The sequence below is a fragment of the Dermacentor variabilis genome, chromosome 4 (genome assembly GCF_050947875.1).
Source record: "Dermacentor variabilis isolate Ectoservices chromosome 4, ASM5094787v1, whole genome shotgun sequence".
Taxonomy (NCBI): Eukaryota; Metazoa; Arthropoda; class Arachnida; order Ixodida; family Ixodidae; genus Dermacentor; species Dermacentor variabilis.
The window spans coordinates 107,789,826-107,805,801 of record NC_134571.1 but is presented as its reverse complement, the minus strand read 5'-3'; the positions used below and the strand labels follow the sequence as shown (position 1 = coordinate 107,805,801).

At 46.2% G+C, this 15,976-nt stretch overlaps 1 protein-coding gene across 2 annotated transcripts in view; it reads right to left on the bottom strand.

Annotated features, from left to right (window-relative positions):
• Nucleotides 1-15,976, bottom strand: part of LOC142579591 (protein lin-9 homolog) — a 99,346-nt gene that overhangs the window by 42,210 nt on the left and 41,160 nt on the right. The gene's annotated exons all lie outside the window — the stretch shown is intronic.

Below are 15,976 nucleotides of genomic sequence, written 5' to 3'. Positions count from 1 at the left end.
CCTGTCCATCGGGATCTCCTTCCCCCGGCGGGGCGGTCTGTTGCGTTTCGCCTGCGACACGTGGTTTTGCCGGCGCGACTGCGGCGGGGCGGCAGACATTTTGGCCCGATCGTCGTCGCCGCAACACTCATCGCCAGGTGTTTCCAGGCGCGTCTGCGGCGATGCGACCGCCTAGGGATCCTCCTCGCATTCCAGTCATTGTGCCCGAAACAGGCGATGCCAAAGCAGGGATCTCATTCCAGTTATTGGGCCCGAAACAGGCGATGCCAAAGCAGGGATCTCGTTCCAGTCATTGTGCCCGAAACAGGCGATGCCAAAGCAGGGATCTCATTCCAGTTATTGGGCCCGAAACAGGCGATGCCAAAGCAGGGATCTCGTTCCAGTCATTGTGTCCGACCGGCAGCGCCACGACAGGGTGCTAAGAGATCGTGCGCAGCGCCACGACAGGGTGCTACGAGATCGTGCGCAGCGCCACGACAGTGTGCGTCACCATTAGCCCATTGTACATTCACGTGCTCGTCTTTTGAGGGGTTCCTTCTTGCCCTCAACTGCGAGAGTATAAAAACAGCTGCCCCCGGACGCCAAAAGGAGGGCTCCGATTTCTTCAGTTGAGTGAAGTGCTCTCCCGTCTCTCTACTTCGGTCAAACCTGACCGCCAACTCTTTGCGATGTTAAAATAAACAAGTTGTTTCGTTGTTACCAGTCGACTCATGCTTTGCCGGGACCTTCGGATGCTTCGAGTTGTACCCCAGGCCGCCAGGCCAACGCTACCCTTGGGGCTTGCGACCCAGGTACAACCACGGGCGTCAGCGCCGAGTTCCCAACAGATCGTACCAGCAGTCCGATCCCAAACACCACACTGTTTTGCCACACTACCACACGGCAAGAAGCAAGGTGGCTGGTTACACTCCAGAAATCGGAGGTGGCAGTCATGTGGTATCACAAACCAAACCACTCACATGCACTACACTCAGCCTGTACATAGGATGATGACCACACAACAGCCACATCTTTGAAAGCTGACTATGCACCACTGAACAGGCCCTTCCACCCGTTTTCATGCTTCACTTATATATAATTGACAAGGGTTAACCATAGTCCTCTGATGTTGGTCCTCTGGGAATGCAGGGGGTGCTCTTTTTTTCCCTTCTTGTCTTGTCGCACACTCATTGCATTCACCTTTTGGCAGCATAGACCTAACGCAAGAATGCGATTTCTATCACCACGTGACCACCACCCCGGGTTTCTGTGATGCAACCAGCCTTCACATCCATTCTTGAAGCCATGCTGCACTTACCGTGCATTTTGAACTGGTCGCATTGAAAAATTATGTAATTATGCATGTGTTGCATTCTCAAGGAAAGGAGGCTTCAAGACACTATCTCTAGCTCAACAGTCTAAACTTTAGAAATTCCGTTAGCCTAATTTGGCAAGCCTTGCTTGAGGCTATAGAACTGCACGGCTGACAGCACAAAGTATACCCTGTGCGTCAACCAGTGATGATGGGACTGTCATGGAGTGGTTTTCTTGGTTGATAGCTTTTGGAGATGTGATCCCTTTGCAGCATTTCGCATAACTCGGCAACAGACACGGCGCAACAGTGTTCCTCTGGTGCACAATGTGTCGGCTGTAGACTTTAATGCATCCAGTTCTAAGAGTGAAAGTGATCATGTCTTGTATCCCCAAAAGCAATCAACCAACACAGCCCCTCCATGCAGATCTACTTCTGGCAATGCCGAATCCGTACTCGGGGCCTGTTGGGTGGTACTGAAAATAGCGTTCTTGAAGCAGGGGATGCATATTCTCAGACAATCACTCAATTATGGCTGGAGGCATGGCAGTCCATGCTGCAGCCACTATCTCAAGTGTCATAAACAAGTCCACATCAGTCAAATGTGGATTTCTTTAATTTTGTTGCACTTTTCTCATCGAGCCGCTGATTACACTGCACCAGGTATGCAAAACTGTCATCACATGTCAGTAAAGACATGTGACCATGCCATCTGAAACGGGTGGTCAACAAACAAGAGGGTGATCATGAAGTGCTCCCGGCGCATGCAATTGCTTCCGGTGCTTTGCTCTTTTTGTAAACACAAATGGCGGTGGGCTCGTAAACGCACCGTGGAGGCATTTTATGTAATTTAAGCGAGGACAAAATGCATTGAAGTGCATTTTATGCTCTCCTAGTGTTACGTGTGTAGATAATGTGGCGTCTAATGCTCCAGCAGATTTAATTGATGCTGGATTGCAGTTTAGTGATGTTTCCTTGTCCAGAGATATGAAATACATTGAATCCCATGGGCTTTCGTCGGGAATATGGGAGAATTTCATTGCGGTAAGAATTTCATTATCTGGGGCTTTCGTTAATGTGGGGTCAGATTGTACACTGCCAACAATTACGTAACACTACATACAACCCTGGCCAGAATCACAATACTCCGCCGTGCAAATGTGGCTCCATGAAACTCACTGACAACATTGAACTAGACTGCAGAGCATGCAGTGGAAAAAGTAGCTCATACAAGATGATTCTGAACAGACCCCATACTAAAAGGTCCCTTAATTCTTAACTGCACATGAGATCCCTCGCACTGCCTGTCAGAGTGGCATCATGCCACTGAGTTGCCTTGATTTAACTGGCCACATTTTAAAATTCCAACAGTGAAATCAAGGTGACCAGCGACATTATTTACATCCTTTAATTTCTCCTGTCCTCCTTTTTACTACTGAGGCCTTCCTCCAACTTCTCTAGTCTAGGTATTTGCCTACAGGCAAATACCATGACAGAGAACTTCTGTGCATTTAAATAAAGAGCTTTCTTTGTTTAGTCATGCCCCATTTTCATGCTTGTTTGTAATGCACTGTTAATTAGCCTTTTACAGGGGGTGGGAATAAAAGTGTACATCTGAGAAGACTGATTACCGTAGACTTCCATTAACTCAACTTTTTTCCGGCTAATTCGATTTCTGGCTGAAGGTGCTGGCTGGCGCCCATGCATTGCTATGGACCCAAACCTTAGCTATTTAAATTCTAAAATTAATGTTCACTGGGTAATTTGAACTTCACGAGTCAGCATGCACGCACATGACCCCTATGGTGACTCTAATAGCCACCCTTTTAGTGGCAGCATGTCTCAACAAAGCTTAGGGGACAATGAACACACGTAATCTCTCGTTGAAAATGCCTATTTTCAGCCTGCCTTAGGCAGATTTTCAAGCAATAATGGTAGCTCACAATGTCCGATAACAATATTTACTCGATTCTAATGAATGCCTTTTCTTTCCCAAGAAAATTGAGCCGAAAATGTGCAGTGTGATTAAATATACAGTCGCAGACTGATTTTCAGACTCCAAAAATTCGGACATGCTCAATTATTCGGTCCGCTTCGCGGCACCGCCATTCTCCCCATAGACCACAATGTATAACAACTGCTGAAAGTTCAGACACCCTGCAACCTCTCGTCTGATTTTTCGGACACTTCTTGAGCCAACTCAATCGAGAGCACCATGCACCGACTCTGACCGGTGCATGGTTCGACTTGCTGAAGTGATGACGACAACAACGATGTGGAAGTGGATGACGGCCCTTCATTATCTGACGTGGCGCGTGCTTTGAGCGTCACAAGCTTTCGAAGAGATGCGGGGCCTCGTGGACAAACTCGCTCGCAGCCTTACCAAGTTCGAAGGTGTTGCGGCAAGGGCACCACAGTGGCAAGTGAACATCGCAGATTTTTTGCTGCCTACCCACAAATAAAGCCTGTCTGAGTGTGTGTGTTTGAGAGCATCATGACGTAGTTCTTTGTCGGCTGGTAAGTAGCTTCTAAACTGGCATTTGCGGTTAATTCGTACATCATTTAGTGCATGCTTAAATGTCGTTCTAGGCCGACTACGTATTCACGAAGTTTGACTGTACAAGATTATGTACCTGACATGCCAGGAAGAGAAATATAACCAAGACATTAACACAAACAGCACTCATTGCATGTTGATAGGCTTTTGTTAATGATAGTCAAGAGCTTTCTTTTACCGGAGCTTTGTCAAGCCGAAGAAATTTCGGCTTTTTTTCCGGCTCTCCCTTTTTCGCCTTGTGTATCCAGTGGTGAAAATAAAAATCATGATGATGATGATCTTCGTTGTGCACAGGAAACTAACACTTCAGTTTAATTAGCTAACATTAATTATCTCACTTACTGGATAAGGATATTGGATAATGTAAATACTCGGTTACTTTAAATCCAGTTATGGCTCATGTTTCAACATTCTCTACAACATTTTTCATTGTGATCTCGTCTATTAGTTAAGTTTATAAAGTTAGCTAACGACAGTCAACAACCGATTTTGGACGTCCGACTTTTTCTAGCATGCCTTATAATTTGGATGTCTTCGTGGTACTGCCACGTACCCCATAAGTCAATGTATAAGAATGTATGAAATTTCAGACACAAAACCTTCGCTGCCCGATTTTCCTGACTTTTTTCCATGACTGCAGGTCCGAAACGGCATTAATCGAAGCCAGCACTGCCGCTATTTTTATTATTCTGGCGCTCTTGCACACAGATCCACTGGTAGATGCAGCCACTACTGCGGCAACGCTAGGCCTAGCTACATCGATGTTCGATACCTAGTATTTGCTGTTCAGTACCATGGTTTTCATTGAAGCAATTCGTCGCTGTTAGCAATGGCACCGACTTCACCTTTGTAAACCTCGCCAATGGCGTTGAAGCTTGGAAAGCATGACGCATTATGTAATGCCGGTTCCAGAAAATCAGCTTCGCCTCTACACAGAAAAGTTACACGGTGAAGCAAACGCGAAGTATTGCGGTGAAGCATACCAGGATTGGTAAGGGGGCAAATGCCACAGGGCGCGGTATGCATATTCCTAATTCATAGACAATTTTCATGCTTACAAACTAAGTTCCCAGAAGACTTCCGGTAAAGCCCACAGGAGCAACACGAGTTACAATAGCCTATAAACTTACAGGACCATATAGCTGGCGCCAGTTTTCTTGGGGAGTTTGAGTGTTTGACAATTGCATTGTTAAGTTGCAAAGGAAGTTGTGATGCCTTGGCTGCTGTGAGCGCTAATCAGTCAGATGACAAGGATTGCAGCTTCTGCAGTGATTATGTACAAAATAGAAACTGGATTTTCAGGTTCATTTAGTAAATGAAAGCTTGATGTAGTAAGCATTTATTGATTCTTCTCTTGGTATCATAAACATTTCATTAATCGGAATGCTTTTTCTCGGTCCGTAAAGTCCCAAATTAACGAGGTCTTATTATAAGACAAGGCCAAACTGCTGTTACATGTGACCACAAGCTATTACCAGCTTATACATGACTAGTGCAGACGCCATTGACATGACATCAATACTTTGCCTTTTTCAACATTTTGTATTTGATTTCCCCAAGTATTTTAATTGTGTGCTCAAGTTTTGCATTTCTTTTCGTTAAGAGCACATGGCAACCTTGTGCATTGTTCATGTCAGGGCCCTGTATCGCAGAAGTCCAGCATCAGCGCCTTGCGTCTAGTGTCAACCATCATTTCGGAAAAAAATAATTTCGAACCTCACATACCAATCACGCAGGCCTTTCATGTAGCGCAAGGAAGTTACTGAACTAATTGAATTTCTCAAGGTAAAACATGTCAGAAAAATGTTAACTATGACATACAGACAACCTACAGACACGATAGCGTCGGATAGTGATTTCAATATACGAGAAAACATAATTTACGCAGAAACTCAAAACACAAACCCCTTTTTCAGCGTTTCTACCATTCATACAGCGGCCTTGGCCTCCGAGATTTGCACACACCGGTGCACGCAAATCTCAAAGACCATAAAGCGGCGGGCACGGTTTCTTGCAACACCTGCAGATGGTGCTCGCCTCCACCACAACGCCGCCCACACAAGAGGCCGTGTTTCTACCAGAAAGCTCACCTCCGTGTATAGCATTCACCGCCAGCATTTCCCGATAAACATTAGAGTTACGTAAGCTGCAGTTGCTGGAAGCAGCCGTCAGGGATCTTTGAATGCTATTGCGTTCCACTCTTAAAGGCAAAGCTTAAAGGGACTGACAACCAATTTTCATTGCATCTATTATTTTAATGCAATGGAAAGCTTACCAGTAAGAGTGTCTAATCATGAATTAGTAATACGGAAAACGCCGTGGAACATTCTCTATCATAATTTTTCAATCTGCAGTGAGGATATAGTCCTTCACTGGAAGCCTGCTGAAAACAGTGTTAGGTGAGCGGGATAGTGATTACACGCCGGCATTAGTGGGAGGCAGGTGACAAGTGTGGCACTAACTGTGAGAAAGCATTATTTTGTTTATTTAAGTCGAGGTTCCGGTGATTCACGTTTTCTGAAGTGTTAAAGTATTTCTGCGATAATAGCCAAGTGCTTTCGTGGTTTCCTGTCCAACTGCTTTGGTATTTAACCAGTCAAAATGAAACCAACCGGATCAAAAACGAAACAACACTTTTACATGTGATATGCAGTTCAGCGTGCTGCCGTAGCCGTGCAAGCACTTTTGATTTCCGAAGCATAGAATAAAGCACAAACGTCTAATATAGCAACTGCAATTTAAGCAATAATTATGTTGTACTTAAGGGGGGACGTGGCCCTCGAAAACTGAAAAATCGAGATAAAGTTGAATCTTGAAAAACAATATTTTTGGGTTATATGTCTCAAACTACTGTATTTACTCGCATAATGATCGCACTTTTTTGTCAGAAAAATCTACGCAAGTTCAGGGGTGCGATCATTACGCGGGTTAAATTTCCCGCGAAAAGAAAAAAATTTTTTTTTTCGGCCCGCGTTTGCTGCGGGTGCGGGTGCGGGATACCAAAACAAAAATGGCGGCCGGCGTAGCAAGCCAAACCTGCTGAACGCGATTTTTTTCTTCTTCTCGTGAGTACATTACGTGCATTGAAAGTTTCTTCCATATCAGTGCTGAATAATATTGTTAATATCGGCAAGTTTGCGGCAATAATGTGGACATGTCCACTTTGAGGGGACAGAAACAGAAGGGCATGCTTAGCTGCCAGTGACATAGAAACGCATGGCCGGCGTGCTGCAGAAACTGCAGCATCTGTTTTGAATGAATGAATGAATGTGTGTGGTTTAGTGGCGCAAGGGCCAGATATGGCCAAAGAGCGCCAAGACAGTGTTAGTGATTTCGCGGTGGAATGATGAGTTCTGTGAAGAAGATGTGACTTGGCTGTAAAGGGGCCTAAAAATAGTCGCTGTAAAGTGCGTAAAATCTACGTGCTATAAAATTATGGCGGTGACTAATGACGAATACTATGAACATTAAAATCCATCGTAGAAGAATGATGCAAAATAGAAAATATATGAGATGGTAAAATTACTTGGAGCACTGCTGCCTCGCCAGAACCCTTGAAGCACAAGGGTTTAGAGGCATGTGCTATACGAAAGAGCTATCACAGCGGCATCCTCTGAAGAGAGGACCCGCTACGAACATGTGGGGCTAACAACAATGCAAGACAACATCTTTCAGAAAACTTAGGACACCGTTGGTGTTGAATAAAGGTTCTGGGCCGAGTAACTTTACGGGATGTAGGGGAATGCGCTGCCGTATGCTAGGGAAAAATGTTTCCTTCTCTCAGATTCGGCTGCCCGACACTCCAGGAGGACGTGGAGGACAGTCAGCCTCTCCCCGCATCTACCGCAGGTTGGAGGATCATTTTCAGTGAGTAAAAACTTATGCGTGCCAAATGTGTGTCCTATTCTGAGGCGATAGAATAGGACATCTGTTCGCCGTGATTTCGTTATGGAGGGACAAGAACCTAACTGTGGCTTTATCACGTGCAGTTTGTTATTTACTTCTGCGTCCCACATACATTGCCAGTGGTTTCGCAGTTTTCTTCTTAGGAAAGGCTTCAGGTCTGTGACAGGGACCGAAGCAGTAGGATTAACTGCATGCAGTGAAATTGATGTGGCCATCTGGTCCGCTAGACCGTTTCCCTCGATGCCCCTATGTCCAGGCACCCAGCATATAATCACATGTTGGTTAGATATATATGCTTTACACAGTACGGAGTAGAGTTCATTAATTACTGGATTTTTGTGCTTACAGAAAGACATCAAGGCCTTCACAACACTGAGGAGTCCATATATATAACTGATTTCTGGAGTTTTGATTTATATGCTTTACAGCGGACAGCAGTGCGTAGGCCCCAGCCGTAAGGATACTAGTTTCCGGATGCAGTACGTCGGATTCCGAGAAGGATGGACCGATGGCTGCATAGGACACCCCGTCGTGTGTCTTCGATGCGTCTGTGCAGAACTCCGTGCAGGAGTGTTTGTGCTGGAGTTCCCGGAAATGCATTTGGATTTCAATCTCTGAAGCGTTTTGTGAGTTGCATGAAAGATATATCGCATTGTATCAGCTGCCACTCTCCAAGGAGGTAGCAGCTTGGCTGGATGCATTAGGCGAAGCTCGAGGAGTGGGACATGCATTTCATGACTAAGCTCCCTCACACGCAGCGAGAAAGGCTGTCTTATGGAGGGACGATTACGAAAGAGTGTAGCATATGTCATCTTGTTAACGGTATTAAAACACGGATGTTGAGGATTAGAGTTGACTTTCAGAAAATATGTTTGGCTGATGTATGTTCTCTGCAGATGAAGTGACCACTCATTTGATTTTACATATGAACTTTGTATGGGACTCGTTCTGAAAGCGCCTGTGGCCAGTCGGATTCCTAGATGGTGGACTGGGTCTAGCATCTTTAGTGCGCTCTGGGCGGCAGAGTGATAAATCACAGTACCATAGTCTAGTCGTGATCGAATGAGGCTTTTATAGAGATTCATTAAACACTTCCTGTCACTACCCCATGTAGTCTGGGATAGAAGTTTCATTATGTTCATTGTTTTTAGACATTTTTCTTTAACATGTTTAATGTGTGTGAGTCTGTAGTCAAGTATAACACCTAGAAATTTGTGTTCTTTGTTTACAGGTATCTGTTGTCCACGCAGTTCTATGCAAAGATCTGGGATGAGACCTCTCTTTCTTGTAAAAAGAACATAAGAACTTTGGTAGGATTGATTTTAAATCCGTTTTTCTCTGCCCATTTTGATACTTTGTTCAAACCATGCTGTACCTGTCTCTCGCACACTGTGAGGTTACAGGATTTAAAAGCTATTTGAATGTCGTCCACATAGACAGAGTAAAAAATGGCCAGTGGTAATGAAGCACGAATCGTGTTCATCTTCACTATAAAGAGCGTGCAGCTAAGCACGCCTCCGTGGGGTACACCAGTTTTTGTGCAAAAGGCCGTGACGGCACATTGCCGACTTTTACACAGAATGTACCATTGGACAAATAGCTTTCTATTGGGTTTAGCATATTATCATCAATGCCCATTTCTGACAAGTCTCTCAAGATTCCGTAATGCCACATTGTATCGTACGCCTTCTCCATATCGAGGAATATGGATAACAAAAATTGTTTGTGTACAAATGCATCCCAGATATTTGCTTCTACACGTACAAGATGGTCGGTTGTGGAGCGTCCTTCTCGGAAGCCGCACTGATAAGGATCAAGCATTTTTCTCTGTTCAAGAAAATGAATGAGTCGCCGATTTATCATTTTTTCAAACACCTTACAAATGCAACTTGTGAGGGCTATCGGGCGGTAACTTGCCACTGCGGAAGGGTCTTTGCCTTGTTTCAAAACAGGGACCACAATGGCTTCCTTCCATGTGGCTGGAAGGTACCCTGCATCCCAGATGGTGTTGAAAAGTGTGAGTAGTGTAACTTGCGTGTCATTGTGTAAGTTTTTGAGCATTTCATACATGATTCTATCAGATCCCGGCGCAGAGCTCTTGCATGTGCTCAAGGCAGCTCTCAACTTGGCAGCACTAAAAGGACAGTTGTACGGTTCATTCTGTCGACATTTTCTTATGAGTGGCTTGCATTCTTCCATTTGTTTATATTTCAGGAAGGATTGAAAATAATGGTTTGAACTTGATACGCTCTCAAAGTGCTCCCCAAGTGAGTCTGCCTGATCTTGCAATGTATCGCCCTGTGTATTTACTAGAGGAAGTGAATATGTTTGTCGCCCTCTAATTCTATTTACCTTGTTCCAGACTTTCGCCTCATCCGTAATCGAGTTAGTACTCGATAAAAACTTCTGCCAACTTTCTCTTCTGGCCTGTCGGCGGGTTCTCCTACCTTGGGACTTTACTATTTTAAAGTTGACAAGATTCTCTGCAGTGGGCAAAGCGCGTTGCAACCCCCATGCTTTGTTCCGATTCCTACGTGCGATTCTACATTCATCGTTCCACCACGGGACATGCCGTTTGCATGCCGAGCCACTTACTTCACGTATGCATTTAGATGCGGCATCTATTATGAAGGCTGTAAAATATTCCACAGCAGCATCAATTTCTAACGAGGACATGTCATCCCATGATATACTAGTTAAGGTTCAGCATTTCTCCCAGTCTGCTGTGTCAATCTTCCACCTAAGAGCCTGTGGTGTATATTCGTTTTCTTTAAGTGTTCTTAATAGTATGGGGAAGTGGTCGCTTCCATAAGGATTGTTCGTAACTTCCCATTCGAGTTCAGGCAGTATGGACGGGGAAACTATGCTCAGATCAATTGAAGAAAAGGTATTGTTTGCAAGACAGTAATATGTGGGTTTCTTCTTATTCAGAAGGCAGGCACCAGAAAAAAAAAGGAACTGTTCAGCAAGACGACCTCACGCATCTATACGAGAGTTCCCCCACAGGGAGCTGTGCGCATTGAAATCGCCAAGAACAACATAAGGTTCTGGCAATTGATCTATAAAGGATTGCAATTCATGTTTCATTAATTTGTAATGTGGGGATATGTAAAGAGAGCTAATGGTGATGAGTTTGTTTAGGAGAACAGCTCGAACCGCCACTGCTTCGAGAGGCATTTGTAGCTGTAAAAGTTGACACGCAATGCTCTTATGGATAGCAATGGCGACATCGCCCGATAATGCGACAGCATCATCGCTATCTTTGCGAAAAGTTATATACTGTCGGAGAAAGTTTGTGTGTTTGGATTTTAAGTGTGTTTCTTGTAAACACAGCACTTTTGGATTGTGTTTTTGGATGAGTTCCTGCACATCATCAAGGTTTCTAAGAAGACCTCTGACGTTCCATTGAATTATTTGTGTATCCATATTGGAAGTCAATAGGTGCTGTGTGTACAGAAACAGAAGTGTTAATTAGAGGTTTCAGAGATTAGATTCCAGAGCTCTTTCGAGGCCCTATAATCGGGGTTTTGCCCTTTCTGGAGCGTTCGAGGGAGCCTCGCCGCTCCTTAGGCGCTTGGCGCGCCATGGGGGTAGGTGTAGTGTCCATTGCCTCTTGTGAGGCGCGAGACAGGTGTTCTTGTGAGCGAGAAGTTACCAGGAAGGGTCCCGCCTTGGAGGGCAAGACCCCTGCGCCCACCAGCTTGGAGGTCGATCGGGCTCCCTGAGGGATTTGGCTGCGCCGGCCGTTGCCAGCACTGGAAGGGACCTGGGAGGTTGAGGCAGCCTCGGCTGCGCCCACCTTCGGGGTCGATGGTCCCTTCTCCTCGGTTGATGGAGCAGCGCTAGCTGCAACCGCCGCGGGGGCAGATGGCGAAACTGCCGACTCACTGCTTGTGGGTCGGACAGCCGCCGGAGGCCGTTGTGACGCTGCCCCCTGACGCGCCACATCGGCAAAGGTTTTCTTTGGCAGGTAGGATACCCGCCTGCGTGCCTCCTTGAAACTTATATTTTCCTTTACTTTAACTGTCACGATTTCCTTTTCTCTTTTTCAAGACGGGCACAACCGACCGCGAGTATGCGGCATGCACGCCATCACAACACAATGTGGAGTGTTCTGGCACGTTTCGGAGGAATGTTCATTGTCACTGCACTTGGCACAAGTCAGCCGACCTAGACAGTTCTGTGAATTGTGACCGAAACGTTGGCACTTAAAGCATCTGAGAGGATTGGGAACGTATGGCCGAACACGCAGTTTGATATAACCGGCCTCGATGGACTAGGGAAGGACACTTGAGCCGAAGGTGAGTATCAGGTGTTTCGTCATCTCTTTTCCATCTCACCTCATCTTAATTCGTTTAACATTGATAACATTCCGGTCACTGAAGCCCTCCAAGAGTTCAGCCTCAGTGAGCTCCATCAAGTCATCGTCAGAGACAACACTACGGGTGGTGTTCATCGTGCGGTGCGAGGTTATAATTATTTGGGTTTCCCCAAATGACACTAGTTTTGACAAATTTTCATATTGTTTTTGATCGCGGAGCTCCAAGAGGAGATCACCGCTTGCCATCCTCGATGCCTTATAACCAGGACCAAAGACTTCTGTCAATGACTTGGAAACAAGGAAGGGTGAGATTGTTCGTACTGGTTTATCTGGTTTTGCAGAATGAATGACATGGAAACACGGGAATGATTCTTTTTGGCGGCGAAAAACCTGGAAGATTTCATCGGTGCGCCCTCTTTTCTGAGGGCGATCAGGTAGTGGAGGGAAAGAAGTAGCCATGTGTGGACGTGTAGTTTTCGGCAGCAACGCTAGCCACGCACCATGGAGTCCAACAAGGGGACGCTGCAGGGCCTGAAAAACAGGGCCTGCAAATGCCAGCTGTACGTTGCCACTATAACCCAATATGACATAACCAAGGTTGGCTACTCACACAAGGTTAACCCTTGCTGCCAGGAAGGTCAGAATTAATAAAGAAATGAGAAGGAGACAGGAAAGGTGGAAAGTAAGGGAAAGACTTTCCACCTTTCAGGAAAAGGCAACTGCTGATTTCCCCCGGGTGGGTCAGTCCGGGGGTGCCGTCAACGTGAAGCAGAGGCCAAAGAGGTGTGTTGCCTCCGCCGGGGGGCCTTAAAGGTCCGCACACCCGGCATCGGCTCAAACCCCAGGATCCCCTTTTCCCTGGACACGGCTAAGCCACGCACGGTTAAACGCGGGCGGGTCCAACCCTCGTGTGCTCGGGTACGTGGTGTAGCAACACACCAAACGCCTGCTGACGCAGACGCCCTTGCGGGGAGCATCTGTTTTCACTACTATCCTAATACGGCACGTTTCCGCTATGGATGGGCGAATATCTTAGCTGTGTTATAGCATCGGCATATGAATAGGGTACACTTTTAACGTATCAGTGTAAATGTGGCTACTATCGTTTCTGCTAGCAACTTGTTGCATGCCCACGAGTGCAGATGAGAAGAATCGAAAGGTGCCTTTTTTGTTGTTGTTGACCACAACCATTATAAAGCCTACCCATAATAAAGGCAAGTTTGGTTGTACCTATTTTTGTCATGGAAGTGCGGAAAGTGATGAAAGTAATAAAATGAGGCATTTACTTAAGAATGTTTGGTGCATGCAGACCGGTTGGCTTGTCTTGAAGAGTCGTTCGCATAGCATTCAACAGATGGTAAGCCCAATCATTATTAGCTAGACTTGGCACACGACATATCGCTGCGGCAAGTTCAGGGTGCGATCATTACACGGGAAATTTAAAAAAATAGAATTTTGACGACAAAATTCAGGGGTGCGATCATTATGCGAGTAAATACGGTACCTGTTCTGTAATTATATGCACCTAATTCAGCCGTAAAGTACAAAAAAGACGCTACTTTTGAGGCCACCGCGGCCTGCAAAACACGCGCAAATGCCGAAATGAAGTCAAGCTTCGCACGCGCCATTCCCGGCCCATGCGGCCTGCCCGCGCCATCTTGGTGTCGTTTGTCCGACATGTCCTTCCATAACTATGACTTGAGCCACCCATACTCCAAGCATACGCGAAGGCAACGAGCGCGCGCAGCTGCCAAGTGAGCCGAAGCGAGCGACGTCCTGGCCGTGACGTCACTCACTAGAGGGCGCCACTCCAAATTCTCGCTGCTAATTGGCGTTTTCCCGCGGGGCGATGTGGAGCGCTGATTGGCCGGAGCAGCGTGTTCAAATCTCGCAGGCTAAAGCATGCCTGCCATCGGCTGCTGTGCAGGCGGCGGCTGCGGCTGCTCTCTTTGATGTCACGCTCGCCACGCTCGCGTTGTTGTTGCTCCTTTATCTGTCCACCTCAACAGACGCCTGCTTGCGAGTTTCTCGAAGTGTGGGCTCGTCCTGCCATGATTTTTGATGAGTCAGGTGGAAAGCTGTCCATTAAGTTATGATGCATGCTCCTAAGGTCACTCGACTCGGCCGTGTGTGCCAGTCGAACTACAGGGTTTTGTTTGGCTCACTGGAACCCAGAGTCGGAACCGGTGGTCGCGCACCTTCGTATGGTTGCGCTTCCCTGCGGATGGCTTTGGTGGTTTCCATGGTTGTATGCCTTCGCCGCTCTTGCGTCAAGGCAGTCGCTTGTGCCCTGTAAGACCGACATGGCTGTTTGTGTGTTGAGGGCAGTTCCTCAGTTGTGCTGCACCACAATAGCCCCCTTGTCCAGGAAGGACTGCTGTCCCGAACCAAGCTCCCCCGCCCAGGTAGCCCAGGTTGAGGGGGAGCACTGGGGTCAATGTATCGGATGATGTTGGGTTGATGAGTACATGTAAGCTCTGGGACGGGGCACCTCCGGGTGCCAAGTTCTCTTCCCATCTGGCAATGGTGCGAGATGCTCATCGCCCTGCGCTATCTTTTAGCTTATTTTCTCAGCTTCTTTTTTTTTTTTGCTAGTTCTTTGCTGCACGCTATGCCGGCAACGAAGCCCAAGACAGTGCAGATGTTCAGTGCACGGAAGCGCGATATGCGACTTGTACGAGCATTGAAATTCCGATCTTCCACAGCGAGTCATGAGTGAGTGCCGAAGGCGTAGACGGTTTCAGTGTTGGAACTGTGCTGTCAGCTGTTGCCAGTTGAAAATCCAACACATTGAGTGTGCCTGAAGCCGTAAGAGCTAATTAGAAGCTCTGCAGGAGCTTTCTAATAAAAAAACATGTGTTAAACTTTTAAGGCCTGTTTGCTCGGAATGGATTTTTTCGCTAGTAGTGGTGCAGGCGAAGGCGATATCTCAAGAACTGCTCTTCAGATTTGTGCGCCATATTTTTTATTCTGTTCCTGAATGACCTTGCAAGGGGGTAACAAGCTTCCTTTTTTGAAAGCTGGTGCAGTTAACTTATAATAAGCTATTAATGTGGTCATTCAAATTCAAAGTTGTGTTAACATTTTTTGGAGCGTAAATTAAAGAAAAGGACTTTGTAGCCTCCTGGGATATCTATCAAGGGATAATCGCAGTGAATTTAAGCTTCCTACAATGTCCTAGCAATTCTCCAGGCTCTTCCTCAGGCATATACATAAACCACCTAGTTAGACCTCAATAACTCGGGAATTAATAAACACACCTTCATGAAACTTTGCAGTTCCTAATACTTCGGTGGTGTGAACGTACCCTGATAGTTTCATCCGGATATATTAAAAAATAAAAAAGTTCGGTCTCCAGGGTAGCCTCCCCCCTTAATAACAGCCGACTTACATACAGTAATCTCATTAGCAACATCCTAAGTAGCAAAATTTCACTGCCAGGTCTCGCCACTTACTGGTTTTTGGGACACTCTTTGCCAATTTAACACTATAATTCCTTCTTAAATCACAAACAGCATGCTGGATTCTATCACTATAAATCATGGTAATTTCATTTCCATCAACATCTCACAACACATTCTGGCCAGTTGTCAGCCCTTTTAAGCGCCCTCCAAACTTTTGCTTCGCACCTGAGTTGATAATTTCCTCATGCCTTTCTGCTTCAAGTGTGGATTGCTCCGAGGCAGCCTGCGCCTTTTTGTTGCTGCTTCTCCATGACTGGATTCGATTGGCAACATCTGGCACACAAATTATGATGATGGCAAAACTGCAGGTTGCCAATTCATTTTCTATTTGCAGCTAACACTAGCGTGACAGAGCTTTTGTGGCTAGTCGAGGCATTTGGGTGCAGTGTTGCTCAACAAATTTCGTGCTTTCGGTGCAGCTTGGCACAGAAATACAC